Here is an 18,903-nt window from a genome sequence, read left to right on the forward strand (position 1 = left end):
AATGCTCACATACAATACTATTTCCTATAGCTGAAAATCAGTATAATAAATTTATATTATTATCTATTTCCTACCAAAGCAATGATTTCGACTGTGCCATGACCAGCAGTGTGCTGGCAAATATTCAGCAATCAGCTTTCCAAGTGTCCTTCGTTAGTATTACTTGATGTTTAAGTCATTGATGTCAATGATGTAAGTGACTTCTTAGCTGAAGTAATCATTTTTTAATAATGGAAGAATATATACTTTGTTTTAGTTACAATATAATAGCTAAAGGCATGATACATTTTTATTAGCAGCATTTTCTCCATCACTTTAAGTCTAGACAATCAAGAAATAACAAATCAAGCCCTACTTATGGCATTTGACAATCTCTGTAGTGTAAACATTCTTCCCATAGCTAATTTCTAGTTATCACTGTGACATCACCAAATATAGAGCTGGGGAAAAAAATGTACAAAAGCACACCATTCTATTATTTCAACCAGAGGTACGATATACTTACATAAATAACTTGAAAAGCATAGATCATAATAAAATGTAGTAAAATAATTAGGAAGTGATGAGTTTGAAGTATTTATTAGCTTTTAAAATGTAATTTTAATAGTAAGCCTATGTTCTTTAGTTTTTAGTAATAGCTGTGTTTAACAATCAGTTTGCAGAATTCCTAAAATTTTAACAATCAGGTCTCAGGCCAGTAGGAGACACTCCAATCCACCACTATGCCCATTTTTTCATAACTCACAGACACAAAAAAGGAGAAGCATCCCCATTCTTGTGGACTGTCAAGATACAGTAGTCCCCTCTCTTATCTGCAGCAGATATGTACCAAGATCCCTAATGGATGCCTGGACCGTGGATAGTACCAAACCCCATATATACTGTCTTTTACTACACATACATACCTATGATAAATTTTAATTTATAAATTAGGCACAGGAAAAGATTAACAATAATAATAGAACAAGTATAACAATATGTAATGTTGTTATATATAAAAGCTATGTGAATGTGGTCTCTCAAAGTATATTATAGTATGCGATATTTTCATACATGGATGACCACAGGAACTGAAACCATGGAAAGCAAAACCGTGGAAAAGAGGAGAACATTATATTGCCAATTTAATTTAAAGCCTTGTTGCATTTTTATGAATTTCTTTTGCAACTATAGGCAAGAAACGCTTTTCACATTGGGAGTGGGGCTGCCTGCCATACAATTTTTAAAAACATACCTTGGATTAAACTTCTCCCATCCTGCTACTTGCTATTTACTAATACCACTTGATCTTCTCTCTCTCTCTTTTTTTTTTTGAGATGGAGTTTTGCTCTTGTTGCCCAGGCTGGAGTGCAATGGCACGATCTTGGCTCACCGCAACCTCTGCCTCCTGGGTTCAGGATATTCTCCTGCCTCAGCCTCCCAAGCAGCTGGGATTACAGGTGCCCACCACCACACCCGGCTAATTTTGTATTTTTAGTAGAGACGGGGTTTCTCTATGTTGGTCAGGCTGGTCTCAAACTCCCGACCTCAGGTGATCTGCTCACCTCGGCCTCCCCAAGTGCTGGGATTACAGGTGTAAGCCACTGTGCTGGGCCAATATTTTCTCTCTTTTAACACAGTTTTAACTTTTTCACAATGTTCTAAGTGCTTTTTATCCATCTAATTTGCTTCTTAACTGGACAGAATCCATTATTTGGAGTGTATTTTGCAGCTTAATTTATGCTTGAAGGACCATCAGCATGCACTCTGTTCAAAAATCACACTTTCTAAAGGGGATAAAAATTCAGATTCCTTCATAATGGAGGTCAGTCAATTGCTAACACATGCCTTTAAAATATTTTAGGCCAAATCATTTTTTTATATTATACTGTTGAACACTGGGATCATACCTGAGCACCTGTCCAATTGCTTCTACAGTTTCCACGGCTCCCTGAGAGAAAATATTGGTAACTTCCTTTAAGTATCTCTCTGATCCATCTTCATGAGAAATTGAACAAGCACAAAATAAATTGAGCTTTCATATTTTCACAACAGAATGTCAACGCTTTTTTGTCCCATATTTGGTATCTAAAACATATGGATCCCTCTTCAATCAACAACTGAGTATTGGCACTTAAGGCACTCACTGGGTAATTCAACCACGAATTGATTTAATCCACTATTTACCGAAGACTCACATGAGACATCTGATATTTGAGAGAAACTGCCTAATGGGCATACTAACTATTCATTCTTATAGAACAAATTCTGTATTTGTTAGTTCATCAGAATGCACCATAGCTAAACTATATATATTGTCTTAACATTTTATTTGGGAATAATTTCATACCTATAGATGTTACAAAAGTAAAAATAATACAAATAGTACCCTTATACTGTTTACCCATATTCACCTATGGTTAATATTTCACCTCATTTATCATTTGCAATCATGCATATTCCTCCTCCTCTTCCTCTCTTTACATATACATACACACACATGCAGTTTTCTTCCTGAATATTTTTGAGGGCAAATTACAGACATCATGGCCCTTTGCCCTAAATACTTCAAAGTATAATATATTTCCTATATAGGGATATTCTCTTACACAGCCACAATACAGTTACCAATGTCAGCATATTTAACACTAATATAATACTTTCATTTAACTTAAGTAATTGAATTTTGTCAAGCGATCCCATGATGTCCTTTATAGAATATTTCCCTCTCCATACAGGATCCAGTTAGGGTCAGGTAGTGCCTTTAATTGCCAGGTGTCTTAAGCCTCCAACATTCTAGAACACCTCCACAGTGAAAGCTGTCATTTATGACATTGACATTTTGGGAGAACAGTTCCCCTCCCCACTCTTTTTTTTTTTTTCTTTTCTGTGACGGAGTCTTACTCTGTCACCCAGGCTGGAGTGCAGTGGCACAATCTCAGCTCACTGTAACCTCCGCCTCGCAGGTTCAAGTGATTCTCCTGCCTCAGTCTCCCGAGCGTGTAGCTGGGACTACAGGCGCCTGCCACCACACCCAGCTCATTTTTATATTTTTAGTAGAGACAGGGTTTCACCATATTGGCCAGGCTGGTCTCGAACTCCTGACCTTGTGATCCGCCCGCCTCGGGCTCCCAAAGTGCTGGGATTACAAGCGTGAGCCACCGCGCCTGGCCCCCACTCTATTTTTTAAGAGAATGCTCCTTATGTAAGGTTTGTCTGGTGTCTTCCCGTGATGAGACTGAGGTTACACATTCTCAGCCAGAACCCTTCATGGTGGTGATGTGTCCTCAGAGCATCACATCTTGAGGCACATGATTTCCACCTGTCCTTCAGTGATGCTCTTAACTTTGATCATCCAGTCCAAGTATTGTCCAATTTTTCTACTGTATAATTACTATGTATTTTCTCCCTTGCAATTAATAAGCAGTGTGTGGGGTAGCGCTTTAAAAGCATGCAAATTTTCTGCTTCCTCATCAAAACCAGGTAGCATCCTAAATTTGATTATCCTTCTCTGATTCCATCTTTACTGTGATGGTTGCAAAACAGATGATTTTCCAACTTGAGAGGTCCCTCCATATTTACCAGTCAGGCCTTGGAATTTTTCTGAAAGCAAAAGTAAATCATTTATCTTAGCTCACTACAGACACTAAGATTCCCTAAATTAAAATTTAATGTTAAAATCTCAGCCAGAGGCATGCGCCTGTAATCCGAGCTCTTGGAAGGCTGAGGTGGGAGGACAGCTTGAGACTAGGAGTTCAAGGCTGCAGTGTGCTATGACTGTGCCTGTGGATGAATAACCACTACACTCCAGCTTGGGCAAGGTAGTGAGACCCCGTCTCTTTAAAAAAAAAAAAAAAATCTCATCTTTCATAGTCATTGGTCAATAAAGAAAATATCCATCCAAAAAACATTTCCTAACTTTTGCAAAACCAAGGCTGAAGGCAACTATCATCTTTCCAGTGTCTCACTTATAAAACAAAGGAAAGAAAGCTGTCTCTCTGACAAAGTCATATAGTTCCTTTACCACACATAGCATAACATGTGTCCCATTCTGCTTTCTTTTCTAGAAAACACAGAATTAAGTTTGGTGTTCAAATGCAATGACTAATGCATCTCAGGTGTCTGATAATACTTGTTTCCCTGTCCCTTTATAAAGTCATCTCCAATTCCCTTGAAAAGGAGGCAAGGCACATGGGAGGGTACGGAAGGAAAACATTTTTGTGGAAAATACTTAGACAATATATTTATTTGAAATCTATTTTCTGAATAATATCTTTAAGTTTTATCAACTTAAATTTGTTTGAATGACGATATATTCTTTGGATTTATAAAATGTCTCAAATGAGATATTCAGTATACTGAGTTCTAATCCTGGCATCCTCTTCAAATGATATGCAAAAAACTATGCGACAGAAAGATATTTATATAAAGCGTTCACTACCAGACCACTACCAGACCATTACAATTCTCATACATTTAAATGCCAATGCAAATATCTTGAATGTTAAGATTCAACAGACAGGCTTTCAATTCAAGATGACAGATTAAGCACACAAGTAAACCCCCCTAAAATGGATCCACATCTATATGGAATTCATTTTATAATAAACGTGGCACTTCAAATCAATGGAAAAATATGGAACATTCAATGTCAGGACAAATGCCTAGCTGTTCATTTGGCTTGTCAATATTGAGGGTTTTGCATGTATATTCAAATAAGACTGGTCTACAATTTTCCCTCCCAGTACTGGGAGTTGTATGATTGGGTTACCAAGGTTACTGCAAGACACACTATTTAAGTTAAAGATTTATGAAATAAGGCTGGGTGGGCTTACTGTTGGTAGAATTCCTTGGCAGCACTGTCTGGGACTCATACTGTTTGGTGAAGATGTTTAAAAATGATTCATTTTCTTTAATGTTAAAGGTCTATTCTAGTTTCTCTTTCTTCTTCTAGAAAATCTGCCTTTGACCTAGCTTTTCAAATTTGATATGAAAGTTATTCACAGTAAGTTCTTGTTGTTGCTTTAGTTCTGCTATATGTCCCCTTTTTTGTGCTTAATATTATTTATTTGTGCTTTCTTCCTTTTGTGTTGAGCAGTGCCGACAGAAGTCTACTTTATAAGTCTTCAATGGGCCAGATTCTATACTACAAAAGTTATTGCTCTAAGCCTTAGTTTACTTAACGCATAAAATGGGGATAATAACAGACTTATAGGCACACTGAGCAGATTACCTAAAAATATGCATGTACAGAAATTTGCCAGGCATGGTAAAAGTCTCCATAAAAGTTAGCTATTATTACTTAAATGGACATTGAATCCCTTAAGTTACAAGTTTGCAGACAGAGTCAAGGCCCTTATGATACACTAGTATTCCTAAAGTCCCCGATACCTGTTTCTACTAGACACTAACACCTGTTGCAACCATGTATCCTGCTTTTGTTTATCAATTTCTCACTAATAGCCTAATGCTGTAAATACTCAATCATACAAAGTCAATACAATGCAACTCAGTTGTAATGTGAAAATACAAACCCTCAAAAGAATGCAGGATTTCATGAAGTCTATGAAAATAATATTAAAGAAAATGCTCATCTCACAGCAACATCCTTTGATCCTGGCAGAATCAAACCACTCAACAACTAAAGATAGGACAATTCACTCAACAACTAAAGAAGGACAACGACAGAATAAGAATTGAGAAAGGGTTAAGAAAATATCTTGAGAAAACTGGTGAAACCCTCAAGAGTTTTGATAAAACTGATGTACAGGTCTATTTTATATAACAAACGCTAGACAAATGAAACACAAAATGAAGGATGCTATCAGACTATTATACAATTCTACTGGAAAAATTATGCCAGGAAGATATCACATCATTCTTTGTTAATTCTGAGAATGAGCACTGCTGCAGTTACAATTTAAATTTTGTTACACATATAGAAAAACAATATACACATAGTAAAATGTTTTCATTTCTGAATACTATCCCTAACAAATTTTTTTCATTAATAACTAATAAATCTTGTCTCCATTTTAATAGGTTTACTTTTAAGAGATATTTTCCAAATACTAATTTTCTCAATTAGCAAGAATTTCTCTTAAGTGTATATTCCTAATGAGGAAAAAAAAAGCTATTATCTAAACTGTTAACACTGATTACAACTGGGAGAGCAGGAACTGAAACAGGAAAAAGAATTATTATCTTTTTATACAACATATACCACAGTATTGTTTAAATTTGTTACAAAAAGAACAGGCAGTATTCTTGTAATTAAAACAAAATCACTAAAATTTAAAGATACGCTATTGTTTTAGCATAATAGGACATTACTATAAACAATGTAAGAGAAAGCAAAGGCAATGAATATTGATAAGCAGATATTTATTGGACAAAATTACTGTAAGCAGGAAAATGATGAGAGGACAAAAGAAGAAACTCTTTAATATACTTGACAGGAAAATGAAACAAGCAGCACATAAATTACTTGATGTTGGAAAGATACTCTCAAATGTTGCAGAATGCTGAGCAACCTCTACTCTTTAGTTTAAGAATGATCTAGGACTACACTGTCCAATTAGTCACAAGTAGCTATCAAGCACTTGAAGTGTAGTTAGTCTAAACTGAGATGTGCTGTGCATATAAAATACACTTGGATTTCAAAGACTTCATACAAAAAAATGCAAAATGTCCATTATTTTTATACTGATTATATGTTGAAATGATACTATTTTGGATATACTGCATTAAATAAAACATTAAAATTAACTTCATTTGTTTATTTTTGTACTTTTTAAAGTAGCTTCTAGAGAATTTAGAATTACATATGTGGTTCACATTTGCAGTCCACATTAAATAATTCTAATGGGTTAGCACTGGTCTAAGATCTTGCCATATCCCTAATGCCACATGACAAATATAATCTGCTTTTCTACTTCTGTTTTGTTGGCTTCAGCAGCATGGGAACACACCAAATCAAGAAATCAACTAAACCATGAATGTACAGATAAGCTTATCTGCATACAAACACTTTAGTTCATAATGATTTTTTTAAAGGATCCAAAGAAGTAAAGTCTATTCATGTTCCATAAATCAGAAAACAAAACCAATTAGATAACAATCTGAGAGGTAAAAGTCAGCTCCAACAAAGTTAGAAGCATTTTTCCCAACTTGTTTTTTTTTTTTCCTGAAAATGAAGGCTTTTTATTATGTTTGAAACTGTGGAAGGCCCTACATTTCAAATCATTTCTTTGCATATTAAAAAAAATAACTTCCTTGGTTTCACTACACTATCAAGAGTATTCTTTCTTCTCATTGGTCTACTTATAAACTGCCAAAACTAAGAGATGTCCCGGTCCTGCCATTCAGCAGTGTATATGTCAATTTGTAAAGGCATGGAAGTCCCTTAAAGGCAAATTTAGTGTGTTTGTAATTAAGTGTAGTATTAAAAATTATATTAAGTGATACAAGTAAATCATAAGATTTCTGGGCACTAAGATAATTATACACTTTTAAACTCTAGCCATCCTCTTAAAAAAAAAAATTCACTGCTCTCCTCTCCCCAACTTCATAGTTTGGTGAACAGTATCACTGTCAGCCCAGTTGTTCAAGCCAAAACCCGGGAAGTCACTATCCCTGGTATTTCAATCAATTACCAAGTCCTATTCACCTACCTCTACACTGCTTCCAGTGACTTTCTAAAAGACCAATCAGATTCTCCTGTTCATTTCCTGGTTCAAAATTCTTCAGTGGTTTTTCACATACAAGCTTTTTTGCATAACAAATACAATCCTACATAATTTAGCTCCATTACCACCCTCAAAACTTCCTTTCCTATAACTTCATTACTATATAGAAAAGGTTACCTTTTCTGTAACTTCATCATGACTCTCCTTGATAGTCTAAGGTCCTTCCTATAAGTTTCTACTATACACACACCTTTACATACATACACTTTCATTAAAGCAATTATCATACTGCTTTATAGTTACTTGTTTGCACATCTGCCTCTCTTCTTCAGTGTAGAGTTAGTTTCTGTCTTTGTATCTACAATGCCATTGCACTGCATTTGGCACTAAATAAGTATCATTTATTTATATCACTAAATATTCATTCATTCCACAAATATTTATTAACTACTATGTGCCAAGTCCCATCTTAGGCATCGGGAACACAGTAATGAACAAAGCTCCTGGCCTCATGGAGCTTACTGATGAAGACAATCAATCAATCAACAAACATTTAAACACATCCTATAATGTATAAGGCTACAGAGTAAAATGGAGCAGAGATGGAAATACAGAAAATACAGGGAAGATCATGTTGTAAAGTGAGGAAGACCAATCTGAGGAGTTAACACCTGAGCTGATGCTTAAATCGAGTCAGAGAGACACATAAATTATCAGGCAAAAGAGAAATCCAGGAAAAAGAATGAACACGTGCAAAAACTCTGAGGCAGGACAATTTTGGCATGGACAAGAAGTAACAGGAAAGCAGAATAGGAAGGGGTGGAGAGGCCGGGCATGGTGGCTCGCATCTGTTATCCCAGCACTTTGGGAGACCGAGGTGGGCAGGTCACCTGAGGTCAGGAGTTCAAGGCCAGCCAGGCCAACATGGTGAAACCTCTGCTCTACTAAAAATACCAAAAATAGCCAGGCATGGTGGCACACGCCTGTAATCCCAGCTACTTGGGAGGCTGAGGTAGGAGAATCACTTGAACCGGGGAGGTGGAGGTTGCAGTGAACTGAGATTGCGCCACTGCACTCCAGCCTGGGTGACAGAGTGAGACCCTGTCTCAAGAAAAAAAAGAAGGGGCGGAGAAGTCAGTAAGACAGTAAGGGCCAGAATGAGTAGTGGCTGGTAGGTTATGGCAAGGGCTTCAGATTTTATTTTCAGAGTGCTGGGGAATTACTGGAAGGTTTCAACATGATCTGACTGTTAGGAAGTTATTGCAGCACATCTAGGGTGGTAGCAGAGGTCATAAGAAGTGGTCAGATTAATCATAGAATCTGAAAGCAAAGCTAACAAAACTTGATGGACTGATTGTATGGGATGTGAAAGGAAGACAGGAGAAACTCTTTCTCTACAAAAAATACAAAAATTAGTTGGACATGGTAGCATGCGCCTTATAGTCCCAGCTACTCAGGAGGCTGAGGTGGAGGAACACTTGAACCCAGCAGGTTGGGGTTTCGACCCTATCTCAAATAAATAAATAAATACAAATAAAATAAGATAAATGCTGTTGGAAGGTCAAGTAGGACGAACTGAGAATTTCTACTGGATTTAGTAAGATGGGGTTGTTGTTAACACTGGAATGGCTTCATGAAATTGGGGAGATAAACATCCCACTGGAACAGTCTAGGAAGCAAGTATGAGGGGAGGAAGACTAATCCAATAGGAAGGTGAAAACTGATGATGTAAATGGGAGATGAATGGGTTAACTGTAATAAAGGCGTAGATAAATAATTTTTAAATCCTGGAACAAAAAGTGAACAACTATGAGATTAGAAATTCTAACAATACCTGCTTTGTCATACCTTTATTAGAAATGGCCGGGCACGGTGGCTGACGCTTGTAATCCCAGCACTTTGGAAGGCCGAGGCGGGCGGATCACGAGGTCAGGAGATCGAGACCACGGTGAAACCCCGTCTCCACTAAAAAAAAAAAAAAATACAAAAAATTAGCCGGGCATGGTGGCGGGCGCCTGTAGTCCCAGCTCCTCGGAGAGGCTGAGGCAGGAGAATGGCGTGAACCCGGGAGGCGGAGCTTGCAGTGAGCCGAGATTGCGCCACTGCACTCCAGCCTGGGCGACAGAGCGAGACTCCGTCTCACAAAAAAAAAAAAAAAAAAAAGAAATGCAAGGGTAGTACTAAGTAGAATATAATATTTTGCACTCCTCTATTATTCACCACATGACACTTAAAGCACCTTGAGACTCAGTATTTATACATAAATAAATGTCACATATTCAAAATCTTCCTTAAAGCTATTCTTGACTTAGCAAAGTTCAGTATTAAAGCCTGTACAAAATCAGTTCTCCAGTTATTTGAATTCAGTCTAAGGAACACATATTTAAATAAACTCTGCTTCTTTAACAATAGCCAGTATACAGCTTTGGAGTACTGGCTGACTTTATGGATATAGAGGCTAATATTTATTGATGAATTTTTATACAGTGCTCAGTGTTCTGATGACAAAACTAGATACAAAGTTAATTTTCTTGGCCACTACAGGCTACTTGAAGAATGAGGTCTGCAAGTAAAAAAAGATGGGGTTTAACAGGGTACAGTTTTAAAAATAATAGATGGCTCAAAGGTCTACAATGGAAGGTACAATCTACTTTTAGGAAAAGTTTTAATAGTATAAAGCTAACAAAAAAAGGGTTTTTTTTTGTATTTTAATACAAAAGGACTTTACAATAAACCTAAAGGCAAAAACTAAAAATCTGTATTCTCCTTCCAGAGAAAACCACTGTAACATTTTGTTTTGTATGCTTATAGACCTTTTGTGCATTTTCTGTAGTAAAAAAAAAAAAGAACATAAATTTACCTCTTCACAATTCTCAAGTGTATAGCGCAGTATTTTAACTATATGCACATTGTTGTATGACAGATCACTAAACTTTTTCATCTGACATGACTGAAACTCTACATTCACTGAACAATTCCTCATTTCCCTGGCAACCACCATTCTAGTTTCTGTTTCTATGAGTTTAATTCCTTTAGATATCTCATATTAGTGAAATTATGCAAGTATTCAACTTTTTGTGGTTGGGTTATTTCACATAGCAAAATGTCCTGAAGGTTCAACCATGGGGCAGCATGACAGGAATTTCTTCCTTATAAGGTTGGATGATATTCTGTTGTAGGTACATGCCATATTTTCTTTATCCATTCATCCACTGATGGATACTTAGGTTGCTTCCACATCTTGATTACTGTGAATAATGCTGCACTCAACATGGGAGTGCAGATGTCTCTTTAACATCTAATCTCATTCCCTCGGAATAGTGGGACTGCTGGCTTATATGATAGTTCTATTTTTAGTTTTAGGAAGAATTTCCGTATGTTTTCCATAGGAGCTGTGCCATTGTACAATCCCATCAACAGTGTGCAAGGGTTCCCATTCCTCTACATCCTTGTCAACACTTGTTATTTTCTGTTTCTTCTTTGATGGCAGCCATCTTAACAGGTGTGAGATAATATCTTATCGTGGTTTTTATTTGCATCTCCCTAATGATTAGTTGTGTGGAACATCTTTTCACATGCCTGCTGGCCATGCATGTATCTTCTTTGGAGAAATCTCTATTTGGGTTCTGCTCATTTTTTTATTCAGATTATTTGTTACTGAGTTGTCAAGTTCTTTACACATTCTCAATATCAACCCCTTGTCTAATATAAGGTTTACAAATATCTTCTCCTATTCCTTAGGCTGTGTTTACACTCTGACGATTGTTTATTTGCTGTATAGAAGACTTTTAAGTTGGATGTATGTTTTTTACTTTTTTAGTTCTTTAAGTTGGATGTACATGTTTTTGCTGTTTTTATTACTTGTGCTTTTGATGTCATATGCAAGAAACCACTGCTAATTCCAATATCAAGAAGCTTTTCCCCTGTTTTTTTCTAGGTTCTCAGTTCTTATATTTAATCCATTTTTAATTAAATTTTGTATATGGTACACCTCATTCTTTTGCATGTGGATATCCAGTTTTCCCAACACGATTTGTTGAAGAAACTATCCTTTTTTCCATTGTGTAGTCTTGGTATGCTCATCAAAGATCATTTGACTATATGTGGGTTTATTTCTGGGCTCTCCAGTCTTTGCTATTGGTCTATATGTCTGTTTGTATGCCAATACCACACTGTTTTGATCACTATAGCTTTGTAATATGCTATGGAATCAGGAAGTGTGAGGCCTCCAGCTTTGTTCTTCTTTCTCAAGACTGCTTTGGCTATTTGGGCTCCTTTGAGATTCCATATGAATTTTAGGATGGTTTTATCTGTTTCTACAAAAAAAAACGCTGTAAGGATTTTGAAAGAGATTGTTCTGACTCTGTAGATTGAACAGTATGGACATTTTAACAATATTAAGTCTTCCAATCCACAACAGTATTGCATCAATATTCATCAGGAATATTGGTCTTCTTGTACAGATTGAGCAGCCCTAATACAAGAATCCTAAATCCAAAATGCTCCAAAATCCAAAACTTTTTGTGTGCTGACAGTGCTCAAAGGTCACACACAAGGGAAATGCTCATTGGAGCATTCTGAATTTTGCATTTTTGGAGTAGAGATGCTCAATCAGTAGTATTTGTCTGGCTTTAGTTTCAGCACAATAATACCAAATGTATGTCTTTCCACATTTTTGTATCCTTAATTTCTTTCAGCAATGTTTTATAGTTTTCAATGTAGTCTTTCTCCTCTTGATTAAGTTTACTCTTGTACATTTTATTCTTTTTGATGCTACTGTAAATGAGATTTTCTTTATTTCCTTAATTGTTAGTACACAGAAACACAAGTGATTTTGGAGAGTTGATTTTGTATCCTGCAACTTGGCTGAATTGGTTTAACAGTTCTTACAGTTTTTTTATTTTTTATTTTTTATTTTGTACATGTAAAACCAAGTCATCTGTGATTAGGGATAATCTTACTTCCTCCTTTCCAATTTGGATGCTTTTTATTTCTTTTTCTCGTCTAACTGCTCTAGCTAGGATTTCTATTACAATGTTGAAGAAAGTGATGAGTGGGCATTCTTGCCTTGTTCCTGATCTTGGAGGAAAAACTTCATTTTTCACTAATGATTATGTTAGCTGTGAGCTTTTCACATATTACCTTTATTATGTTGAGATAACTTCCTTCTATTCCTAGATTGTTGAGTGTTTTTATCATAAAAAGGTATTATGTTTTGTCAGTACTTTTACTGAATCAATTGAAATCATGTGATTTTTGTCCTCAATTGTTAATATGGTATATATTCTATATTTATTGATTTTCATATGTTGAGCCATCCTTGCATCCCAGAGATAAATTCCACTTGGTCATAGTGTAAGATCCTTTTAAAGTCTTATTGAATTCATCTTGCTAGTATTTTGTTGAAGATTTTTACAATATTCATCAGAGATATTGGACTGTAGTTTTCTTATAGTATCTCTGGCTTTGGTATCAGGGTAATGCTGACCTCATTAAATGAGTCTGGAAGTGTTCCTTCTTCTTCCATTTTTTGGAAGAGTTTAAGAAGAATTGGTGTCAATTCTCCTTTAAATGTTTGGTAGAATTCCCCAATGAAGCCATGTGGTCCTGGGCTTTTCTTTGCTAGGAGATTGTTGATTACCAACTGAATTTCCTTACTGTTTATGGGTCTGTTCAGATTTTCTATTTCTTCATTATTCAGTCTTGGTATGTTTCTAGAAATCTATCAGTTTCTTTCAGGTTAGCCAATATGTTGGCATATAATTGTTTGTAACAGTCACTTAATGATCCTTTGTATTTCTGTGGCATCGGTTGCAATGTCTCCTTTTTCATTTCTGACTTTAGTTGAGTCTATTCTCTTTTTCCTTAGCCTAGCTAAGGGTTTGTCAATTTTATTGATCTTATGATCTCTTCAAAATGCCAAACTATTTAGTTTCTTTAATTTTTTTCTATTATTTTCCTATTTTCTATTTTATTTCTGCTCTATATTATTTCCAAGACCTTTTTTTTAAAGTTTTATATGACTTACCTAAAAGCATAGGTTCCTAAGCCAGCTTTTCCAATTTTTTTCCTGCATTCCACAGTATGAAAAGCATTTCATATAATAACATAGTAAACAGACTCATACACATATGTGACTTAAAAAAAAAGTCCAGGCTGGGTACAGTGACTCACACCTATAATCCCAGCACTTTGGGAGGCTGAGGCGGGTGGATCACCTGAGGTCAGGAGTTCAAGACCAGCCTGGCCAACATGGTGAAGCCCCGTCTCTACTGCAAGTACAAAAATTAGCCGGGCGTGGTGGCGGGTGCCTGTAATCCCAGCTACTTGGAAGGCTGAAGCAGAAGAATTGCTTGAACCCGCGAGGCAGAGGTTGCAGTGAGCTGAGATCATGCCACTGCACTCCAGCCTGGGCAATAGAGTGAGACTCCATCCTTACCTTACACCTTATACAAAAATTGATTCAAGATGGATTAAAGACTTAAATGTTAAACCTAAAACCATAAAAACCCTAGGAGAAAACCTAGGCAATACCATTCAGGACATATGCACGGGCAAGGACTTCATGATTAAAACACCAAAAGCAATGGCAACAAAAGCCAAAATTGACAAATGGGATCTGATTAAACTAAAGAGCTTCTGCACAGCAAAAGAAACTACCATCAGAGTGAACAGGCAACCTACAGAATGGGAGAAAATTTTTGCAATCTACCCATCTGACAAAGGGCTAATATCCAGAATCTAAAAAGAACTGAAACAAATTTACAAGAAAAAAACAAACAACCCCATCAAAAAGTGGGCAAAGGATATGAACAGACACTTCTCAAAAGAAGACATCTATGCAGCCAACACACATGAAAAAATGCTCATCATCACTGGTCATCAGAGAAACGCAAATCAAAACCACAATGAGATACCATCTCACGCCAGTCAGAATGGCAATCATTAAAAAGTCAGGAAACAACAGATGCTGGAGAGGATGTGGAGAAATAGAACACTTTTACACTGTTGGTGGGAGTGTAAATTGGTTCAACCATTGTGGAAGACGGTGTGGCGATTTCTCAAGGATCTAGAACTAGAATTACCATTTCACCCAGTGATCCCATTACTGGTTATATACCCAAAGGATTATAAATCATGCTACTATAAAGACACATGCACACATGTTTAATGCAGCACTATTCACAATAGCAAAGACTTGGAACCAACCCAAATGTCCATCAATGATAAACTGGATTAAGGAAATGTGGCACATATACACCATGGAATACTATGCAGCCGAAAAAAGGATGAGTTCATGTCCTTTGTGGGGACATGGATGAAGCTGGAAACCATCGTTCTCAGCAAACTATCACAAGGACAGAAAACCAAACACCACATGTTCTCACTCACAGGTAGGAACTGAACAATGAGATCACCTGGACACAGGGCGGGGAACATCACACACTGGGGCCTGTCGGGGGGTGGGGGACTGGGGGAGGGATAGCATTAGGTGAAATACCTAATGTAAATGATAAGTTGATGGGTGCAGCAAACCAACATGGCACATGCATACCTATGTATCAAACCTGCAGGTTGTGCACATGTACTGTAGAACTTAAAGTATAATAATAAAAAAGTCCATAAAATACTTACCCTTAATATATGCACTACTATTACTTTTAATCTAGAATTCTTCTTCACTTTTTACAATTTAAGGCTTTTAAAATTCTTATAATTTAAAATCTATTTATTCACTAAGTTGATTTCACTTGAATAAAAGTTTTAAAATACTATTCTAAACAGCATATTCAATGTCAGAAAAGTATACAACAGGCACAGAAAATATTTTCTGTTTCAAATAATTTGTAATTCTGGTTGTAGAGCAAGGTAAAAGAGAAAACGTGAGTAAAAAATTGGAAGATTCTTTGGCAGAATAAAATTAGAATAATAAAATAATAAAATAAAAAATATACCCAATCCTTTCCACACTTTCAAGGTCTTCCCACTTCCAATGTCAATCACAAGTATAGTACAACTGGCCCTCCATATCCATGGGTTCCATATCTATGGATTCAACCAACCCACAGATGGAAAATATTCAGTTAAAAAAAATTGTGTCTGTACTGAACATGCACAGATTTTCCTCGTTATTATTCCCTAAACAATAAAGTCTAACAAATATTTATCTAGCATTTATATTGTATTAGGTATTATAAGTAATCTAGAGATGATATAAAGTAAAAAGGAGGATGTACATAGGTTATATACAAATACTGCCATTTTATATCAGAGACTTGAACATCCTCAAATTGTGGTATCCAAGGAAAGTCTTGGAACCAGTTCTCCAGGGATACTAAGGGTCAACTGCATTTGCAAATAAGAAACCAAGAAATGTCCTTCTCCTGCACAGGCGCTTCACTTAAAAGAGATTCAACACAAACACAGCACAGAGGCACTTGTGTGTGATATAATAACATAAAAAATTATACTTGGACAGCAGAGAAATGGCTTCATATTTTAAAAACCATAAAATCTGCTAATGAACCACAACTGATTCTGCTGTAGTTTTCTTAATGCATCCTTCCGTAAATGCATTTGCACTAGTTATTATAATACAACGATATATTTCACACTTGAAAACACAAAATAATTCCTGTATCTGCTTGGAGATTCATTTTTACTTCTATTCAAACCAGGTTATACAAAATATATATTACAATTTAAGTTAAAAGAATAAGACAATAGTTTCTAAAATTGAAGTCTATAGTGAAAGAAATTACTCTACAGGTCTTCTCTTTAACATATCTGGACTAAAGAGAAATAAGCTTTTTAACCCAGGTAGACACTCACTGAGAGACCTTACACAGATAGACCTTACTAAAAGGTATGCAAGAAACAGAATCACTAGTAGAAAGCAGAATGAGAAGTCAAACAGTTCTGTTCAAACTGCCAAACTGTGCCATGATAAGGTGATGCCTCAAGGCCTTCTTCATTGTGAAATGCTGTCCTCACCCCATATGCAATGCACAGCTGTACTACAACCTCTAGATCACTATTTTTTTATTTTTTTTTTTTAGTAGAGTACCTGATTTCTATTGTTTCTTTCTCTTCACCATCTGTCACTTATTGCTACTCTAGGCATTTCTATTTCTCTCAACCTAAAGGGCACTGCAAATTCCAGTGTCCAAATTACATACAAAGTAACAATAAAAGGCCTCTAAGTACGGATCTGAGGTGTTTTCTAATTGAGCAAAATATATGAACTTTAATACATGAACTTTGTATTTATTTTGGCCACTTACCAGATCTTATTTGCTCACCTGACAAATAACTCACTTGACTATTTTATGTTCGAAATAGTAACATTTCATTTGATTCTCCCAACAACCCTATGAAGTAGAATTATTACTAGTCCAGTTCTACCAATGATAAAACCAAGACAACGAGGGTGTTAAATTTTGTCCATCAAGGCCAAAGGACTAGAATATGACAGAGGATTATCTAGATCCTCTAATCTAATCTAGATACTCTGAGACCAATGTCTATGCTCATAAATGCCTATGGCAATATGAATATATCAGTGTGGTTAGTACTGCCCGCTTAAATATCTTTTAACAATCTTATAGGAAAAAATACAGAAATAACTCTATCAATTACTTAATGTTAGGAGATGAGAAGCCCTAATTGCCTTCTTTAACCTCTCCAAAAGCTACTCTGAAAGACATAACTGAGGCAGAGAAATGAAAAGCCAAAGGAACACCAGGTCAACAAAGCTGATAAGGAAGTTTTCAAGGGTCTAGCCTTATTTAACATTACACTGAGCCTATCCTATAATGGATCCAAACACAGGACTCTCCATTGCCATTTGAAGACTTACTTGCCAAGGATGACTTAGGACTGTTCCTTTTGAGATGTAGTTCTAAATGATCTCTGAATGCTACTGAATACTTGTATTATTTTAGCTTGCAATAAATATTCCTTGAGTAAATGCGGGCTGGGTATCCTGCGCTCTGCTGCCATACCAAACTGTAAGCTTGCCTGACTAACAATCATACCTACAGCTCCTTGAAAGCAAGAAATACCTTATCATTTTTAGTTTCTAAATACCCAGCACCATTCCTGGCACATACGGCATTCAATAAGATGTTTGTTAAATAAATGAGCACAAAAGCAAATGTGCCTGGCACAAAGCAGTATCAATTCAGATGATTCTCCTTAATTTGAGCTTGTGTGTGTGTGTGTGTGTGTGTGTGTGTGTGTGTATAAGGTATGTGTATTCTTGAATAACATTAAGAATTCCTTTGGCCAGGTACAGTGGATCCTGCCTGTAACCCCGGGACTTCTGGGAGGCCAAGGTGGGAGGATCACTTAAGTCCAGGAGTTCGAGACCAGCCTGGGCAACATAGTGAGACTCTGTATAAAAAAAATTTTTTTTTAATTAGCTGGGCATGGTGGTGCACATCTGTAGTCCTACCTACTTAGGAGGCTGAGGTAGGAGGATCACCTAAGCCCAGGAGTTTGAGGTTACACTGAACTAAGACCACACCAATGTACTCCATCCTGGAGAACAGAAGAAGACCTTATCTCTTAAAAAAAAAAAAAAAAATTGTTACATCTTATCTCTTTGACTCAACTCAGTAGCTATTTTCCCACTAAAGCAAACCTTTCTCAATTTGTATATATGATACATATCTATTTATAGAAAGAGACCTTATGTGGAAACTAATGATAACAGCAAAATTAAACCAGAGCCAGATTTAAGCCCCCCATCCAAAACCTACTTCATTCTTGTAAACCATAATATCCTGCCACCATCAAACAAATGATACTCTGTATTTTTACATTACTAGCCCTTTTTACAAATGAGAAATATGTAAACATAATCCAATTATGAGAAATGATTAAGAGACCTAAGATTATGACTGTTTCTTAGATTATAAAAACTTTATATGGCTGATATACCCTAATGTGAAAATCTGCAATCCAAAATGCTCCAAAGTCCAAAACATTCTGAGCACCGACATGACACTCAAAGGAAATGCACATTGGAGCATTTCAGATTTCAGATTTTCAGGTTAGGGATGCTCAATTGTTAAATATAATGCAAATATTCAAAAATCAAAAAAAAAATCAAAATTGAAAACACTTCTGGTCCCAAGCATTCCAGATAAGGGCTACTCAATCTGTACTATGTTGGATTTAACAAACTGTACATGGCAATATAATTTAAACTTGTACCCTACCAAACAAGTCA

At 36.1% G+C, this 18,903-nt stretch overlaps 1 protein-coding gene across 31 annotated transcripts in view; it reads right to left on the reverse strand.

Annotated features, from left to right (window-relative positions):
- The window catches only part of R3HCC1L (R3H domain and coiled-coil containing 1 like), a 105,485-nt gene that overhangs the window by 36,511 nt on the left and 50,071 nt on the right, over positions 1 to 18,903 (reverse strand). For 15 of the 31 annotated variants that reach the window (XM_063629021.1, XM_063629007.1, XM_063628976.1 and 12 more), the window contains one exon: positions 9,516 to 9,632. The exons of the other annotated variants lie outside the window; for them this stretch is intronic. The gene's annotated coding sequence lies outside the window, so the exon portion shown is untranslated. The remainder of the gene's footprint in view (positions 1 to 9,515; positions 9,633 to 18,903) is intronic. 31 annotated transcript variants of the gene reach the window in all.

The sequence above is a fragment of the Symphalangus syndactylus genome, chromosome 2, assembly GCF_028878055.3.
Source record: "Symphalangus syndactylus isolate Jambi chromosome 2, NHGRI_mSymSyn1-v2.1_pri, whole genome shotgun sequence".
NCBI classification, from domain to species: Eukaryota; Metazoa; Chordata; class Mammalia; order Primates; family Hylobatidae; genus Symphalangus; species Symphalangus syndactylus.